The sequence below is a fragment of the Colletes gigas genome, unplaced genomic scaffold, assembly GCF_013123115.1.
Source record: "Colletes gigas isolate AHSC1104 unplaced genomic scaffold, ASM1312311v1 Colletes_gigas_Sc00006, whole genome shotgun sequence".
Classification (NCBI taxonomy): Eukaryota; Metazoa; Arthropoda; class Insecta; order Hymenoptera; family Colletidae; genus Colletes; species Colletes gigas.
Genome location: NW_025106635.1, coordinates 3,366,069 through 3,372,555, shown reverse-complemented (window position 1 = coordinate 3,372,555; position 6,487 = coordinate 3,366,069).

Genomic DNA, 6,487 nt, shown 5'->3' with positions numbered 1-6,487 from the left:
TCAGTAGTATCCTCGTTATTTAAGCTCCAGTTAGTGTGCAAAGTGTAAAACCTACCAAGAATATATTTTTTTTTATGCCAATACCTACGAAGACGAGGATCGATAGGCGCGCAGATCGTTGGACAGCGTCTACGGAGGATTGCTTTGTACGACACACAATGCGTCGTGTGCGTTTCTGATAATGTTCCCGATAAAGCATCGAACAAATCTATATTATTCCTCGTTTCCCTCTCGTCTACGATGCGACGCTGATAAATGCACGGCCGACAGAAACGCGGGACGATCGGGGTCCGAACGTCGGTAATAGACAGTTTACATTCAGCAATTCTGGTGAACAGCGAAACGTTTACCAGCAGCAACCGATCGTTACACCCACCATCCATTTGCAATACCTCCCCCACAGCTTTGGACAGCCACGATTTTTCCACAGGAAATATCTGCGTTTAGTCGAAATGATTTACTATGCATGGAGCACTCCTTGAACTTTTAAGAGGATCATTTCGACTGAACGCCAACATTCACTTGTTTCGAGGTATTCAAAATGGTCAAACGTAGCAATGGGCAGCAGTGGTAGGTAGAAGTCATCAGCTGTCGTCTTAGCAGAGATCAGCAGTGATCAGTAATGACTTGCAGTAGCCAGTGCTGGTCAACAGTGATAGGTAGATGTCAGCAGAGATCAGCAATGGTCAGTAATGACTTGTAATAGCCAGTGCTGGTCAACAGTGATAGGTAGATGTCAGTAGAGATCAGCAGTGGTCAGTAATGACTTGCAGTAGCCAGTGCTGATCAGCAGTGATAGGTAGATGTCATCAGCTGTCGTCAGCAGAGATCAGCAGTGGTCAGTAATGACTTGCAGTAGCCAGCACTGTTCAGCAGTGATCTCCTGTAAAAAGTTAGTGAAAGAATCACTCGTTTTAGGTCCTCGAGGTGGTTGACCAGTTAGCATTGCTTCACATTACGTTGAATTACTGTTTTAAAACTCGTCTCGAGGTATTGAAAATGATAAAAATTGTACATAAGGGTACCCCGTGAAAGCATCGAAGCGTATTCAAGAAAGGAAGTTTTCAGCGGGATAGAAATATCGCGCGAATGGTCTGTCTGGTGACAGTGGGCCGAAGTAAATCGGTTAAAACTTGGTCCTCCTTTGCCTCGCTTAATTGTGTTCCGGGTCTAGGCATGCATTATGTATTTCACTTTATTGAAGACGTCGAGTGCCTCCCGGAACTTTTGTCTTCCCGGCGGAAACTTCGCTATAGAGTTTCAATTGTAACGTACCACTTAAAATGAATTATCGATAACTTTCCCGAAAATCTCCTTGGGAGATATCCTGTCCGATAGGAGCGATCCAACTTTCCGCGGGCGTTCACGGCGGAACGAACAAAGGAAAAGTCCGAGGAAAATCGAGATCCTCGTACCTGGGACTTCGATACGTAATAATGCCAAACCGTTCCGTTATGGTTGCGTCGATCACGGTGTCTCGTGGATCGACGATCGCATTCGAGAGCAACCAGGGGGAAGATTTTAACCCTTTTCGAGGCTGTACGCGCACGTTGTACCTTTTTGTTCCCTTGTACCCTTTCCATGGTTTTCAAATTTCGTAGAGCCACGATCTTACGCTCTTTTCGTTGTAAATCCGCCATTTTAAAGCTGCTCCGTAATGGTAGCCTCGAGATCATCGCTGGGAACGTATTTTCTATATTCGAAAGTAATTTGAATAATTTCTAAATTCGTGAAACACCAAAAAGGTTCCAACGAAGGGGACGAGAAATAGAAACACACGTAACACTGCTTGGCAAAGGAAAAATCTGAAAATTATTCCGCTTCCAAATGCTTCAAACGTGTTAAGACTGATTGCAACATTATTCTTATTTCTCAAACTTTCGCGTAACCGAGATATTTGTTAAATACGGTTGATAGAACTCGATAGAATAAATCTAGAAGACGAATGTAAGCGTTCGACAAATCCATAAGTTGAATGAAGTTTGAGGAACACTGGTGAGACGTCTTCGAGACGATACATGGTCCCGTGTTTGGGGTTTCCGAAGGTTTCTTGGAATTTTTGGCGGTTCACCGCCGACTAATGGCGAGAGCCAAGGGGGCATCGATGAAGCAGATGCAAGTTGGGGGCCGTTTGGATCTCAGGTGAAAAGCTCCGGGTTGCACGTGCACGGGACCCGATCCTGGTCCGTTTTAGACGCAGCCAGGCGCGAGTAAGGCACTTTGAAATGAGATAGGTTCGTTATTTTGATAGCCTCCTCGATGCTCGCTGGCGCATCCACGATCGTGCCTGCTTTAGGCACCGCGGAAACGGATTAAGCCACGGTGCAGTGAAGTTTCACGAAGTCGTCAAAAGTTTGCAGACTCCTTACAGGCATTCCGTAACGCTCGTTTGACGCTCGTAACGTGATCGATAGTCGTAGTTGCTAAAATAATAGAGAGGGGGGAAAAATCGTCTTCGGGCAAGTTCTTAGGACCACGGTATTACTTCCAAACACCGTACACTTGCAGAAAATGTAACAAAAGTCAACTTTCTTCGGTCAAAAGATACAACTAACACCTCTAAAATACACCTAGAAACTATTCAACGTCTGCAATACTATCGAGCTTAACAGAAACAATGATCTACAACCTCCCACTGGAAAATAGAAATAGAAATATCGAATTTGTGATGCTGGTTTAATGTTTACTACATTGCTCGAAACGACAGAGATTTTGTTGGTTGATCGTGGGGTGGTTTGGAGCGTCTGAAAAGCCTCCCCTTGTGTCCTGTCTCAGCGTAAAAGGTGAAATTCAGTTAAATCGAAGTCCCGGAATCCTGAGGCGTCTAAATTCGCGTTCGCGCCACTGGACGAGTACAAAAAACGCGGAAACTTTTTGGGCCAAGTATAATGCAGGATGAACGGCGGTGGTTTGCGGAAGCTGAACCAAGGGAACACGCCACCGCCTCTCTTAGGCGTCATCTCGAGCATGTAATGCATCTATGGTCCTATGAACCCAACCCCTACCCCAAATACGTATCCTTCTCTTTTAGTTACAAACACGCCTGCTGTTTATGGACCTGTGAACAATTTGAAAAAGTTCTCTTACCGATGTTCCGTTCGATCGAGCCATTCTGAATGTTTTGGTCTGCCCGATACGCTTTTTTTTTATACATCGAACCACCAGCCACGCGTAACCAAGCGTTAGATCTTCACGTCGCGTCGATGGATCATCCTTTATTTCGGGATACGCGTGACGCAACGCGAAAGCGCCACCGGGTTGAAACAAATTCGATTTTTACGTGGACATTTTTATTCCATTTCGCGAAACGAACGTATCGAAATCTTTTACCAATGAAGATCCCAGCTGCAGAGAAAGTGCACCGAAGTCGGATTCATTTCTACTCAGATTTCGATAAACTGATGTCTGTTACGCAGCAGAATGATTGATTTAAATATATGTATATGTGTTTTAAATATAAAAATCACTCTGTTGAACATCGTAATGTGTTTTTGCTAAATATCGTTCCCAATGCAAGGATGGTCGCTGAAAGCAGATTAGAAATTCAACTGCATCGTTGACGGGGTACGCGCGAGACGATAACTTGCATTCTAACTATGCGTTACAGGCGGACAGGAGAATGTTGGTTCGCGTAAGCAGAACTAACTGCAGGTGAACTTAGTTTCGCGACGTCCCCACGTCCGCTCAGCCTTGATCGTCGCCACGAACAAATAATGCATTAATGTGAATCGATCAAATATCGAATAATTAATTTTTTTAAGAAATTTCGTTAACCCGAAGCTTTTTTCGATGCTCGAAACGCCTCCTATTAATTTATTATGAAACATAAAGGCAACAACGCGTTCAATAATTATATTACATATATTAATCAGTTGGATATGTAATTAGATTTATCATTATATATTTGTGAATTCATTTACATATATTCAGTAATGAATTTACTATACAGACTGGTGGAAATAAATGGGGGATGATGTGTCAGTCGTATAAACATCGAATCGATTATGCAGATGGCAGAATTGCACAGTTTCGTACTGAAAAAGATTTTTCTTTGAACACGATTAAATTTCGTGCTAATAACAAAGAAATCGTGGTATAATAACGTCGTTGAAGGGGCTCGTGTAATTATGAAAGTGCAGACGCCACGTTCAGCATATTCTTGTTAGCTTGCTGATCATTAGGCTGAATTAGCGTTAATGTTCACGTTTCCTACTACTGAAACGAACACGCTGAACTATACGAAGTTTGCGTATCGCGACTAATTGAATGTTATTGCAGTTTTCTAAATGAATATATTTATATAATGAAGCAACTCTCAGCTGTTGACAGTGTCAAGTAACGTTTTGGACCAATACTAATAACAGATTATCTTATTAGATGCATATCGTTCCGCTTAATACATACTTGTATGCCATTCATATAATATACAAAAGATATTGTTTACCCTTATTAGAATGTATTTCAATATACATTAAGATATGATTAATAGATAATAATTTAATCTTAGATAGATAACGAATTATAAATTCAAATCGGCGGGGAAACATATAACAATTTACAACGTCATTTAGGACAAAACGCCCAAGTTTGTCGTGGATTAGTTCGCTACCTTCAACGCTAGATGGCGCTTATTTCCCGACCTGAAACCCCCTGGTGCTAAAACGCCCAAGTTTGTCGTCGAATAGTTCGTAGAAAATATGTACGACTCTTTTGAAGATATGGAGAACTCCGAGTTTATTCTTATATCTGTTAAACAAACTCCTAGCCGTCTCCTAGCAATAAAACAAACACATTAACATTAATTTTTTCTCATATAACAACCCTAACTTCAACCCTTTAATCGGTAACGTGGAGCACAACCTCACGACAAAAAACGCACCTGTCGCCACAGGTCGATAAATAAGCGCCCATCTATCGTTGAAGATAACGAACTATCCCATGACAAACTTGGCGTTCTGCCGTGGATGCCTGTGCAAATCATGTACCACCGATGGGGTCACACTTTAACTTATGCACAGGGAGCATCACGTCATAGTAATAATAAGCTTTAACAATGTATAGTACCACCATCATACGAGCAAAGAACTAAAGTAAACTCCAATCAGAGGTGCCAGAAAATCATCGACGGTGCCCTACTCACACATGCCAGATCACGCTGGCCTCTGCTGACCACCGCTTATATTTCTGACAACGTATAACGATTACTACTGACTTCTGCCAACCTCCGTTGGCCTCTGCTGACCGCTGCTGACCTTTCCTGGTATTTCTGACAACGTATAACGATTACGACTGGCTACTGCTTGCCGCTGCTTGTCACTGCTGGACTTTGCTGTCCACGGCTAGCCTCCACAGTCCTCTGCTGACCATCCCTGATGCTTCTGACAACGTATAACTATTACTACTTGTCACTGCTGGTCTCTGCATGCCTCTGCATCCCTCTGCTGGCCTTTGTTAGCCCCTGCCGACCACTGCTGACCACTGCTGACCACTGCTGACCACTGCTGACCTCTGTTATCAACTTCTGACATGATGTATAAGTATTCGAGCCTTGTATAATGTAAATCTATGACAATAAATGATATAATTTAACAGAATTCTATTTGTTCTCATCATTTTTACCTTTCTTTTCCTCTCCAAATCATTCCCTTAGTTTTAAGAGACCGTTTTTCCGTTTAAAATTGGATACCCAAAGTGTCCAGCTCTCGTACTTGCTGCCAAAATCAAAAATTAAGAGTCCTGAAACAATTGGAAAGTCCTGAAACAATTGGAAAGCCCTGAAACAGCTGGAAACCCCTGAAACGACTTTTAATTTTGGGAATCCCGAAAATTGGAAAGTCCTGAAACAGCTGGAAACCCCTGAAACGGCTTTAATTTTGGGAATCCCGAAAAATTGGAAAGTCCTGAAACAGCTGGAAACCCTGAAACGACTTTTAATTTTGGGAATCCCGAAAAATTGGAAAGCCCTGAAACAATTGGAAAGTCCTGAAACGACTTTTAATTTTGGGAATCCCGAAAAATTGGAAAGCCCTGAAACAATTGGAAAGTCCTGAAACAGCTGGAAAGGCCTGAAACAGCTGGAAAGTCCTGAAACAGCTGGGAAGTCTTGGAATTTCTTGAAAATTTCTTGGAAACACCGAAAATTCTTGGGAACTCTGAATTTTTAGCAAAGTTCTGATTTTCAGAACTTCCGAGGTGTTTTAGAACTTCCTAGTGGAAGCCAAGGAGTTTCAGGGAGTCTTATAACTAAGGTAATGATTTGGAGAGGGAAAGAAAGGTAGAAATGATGAGAACACATAGTATTCTTTGTAATTATATCATTTATTGCCATAGATTTACATTATACAATGTTTTAATACATATATATCATGGCAGAAGTTGTTAACAAGGGTCAGCAGGGGTCAGCAGGGGTCAGTAGGGGTCAGTAGGGGTCAGTAGGGGTCAGTAGGGGTCAGTAGGGGACAGCAGAGGCTTGCAGAGGCAAGCAGAG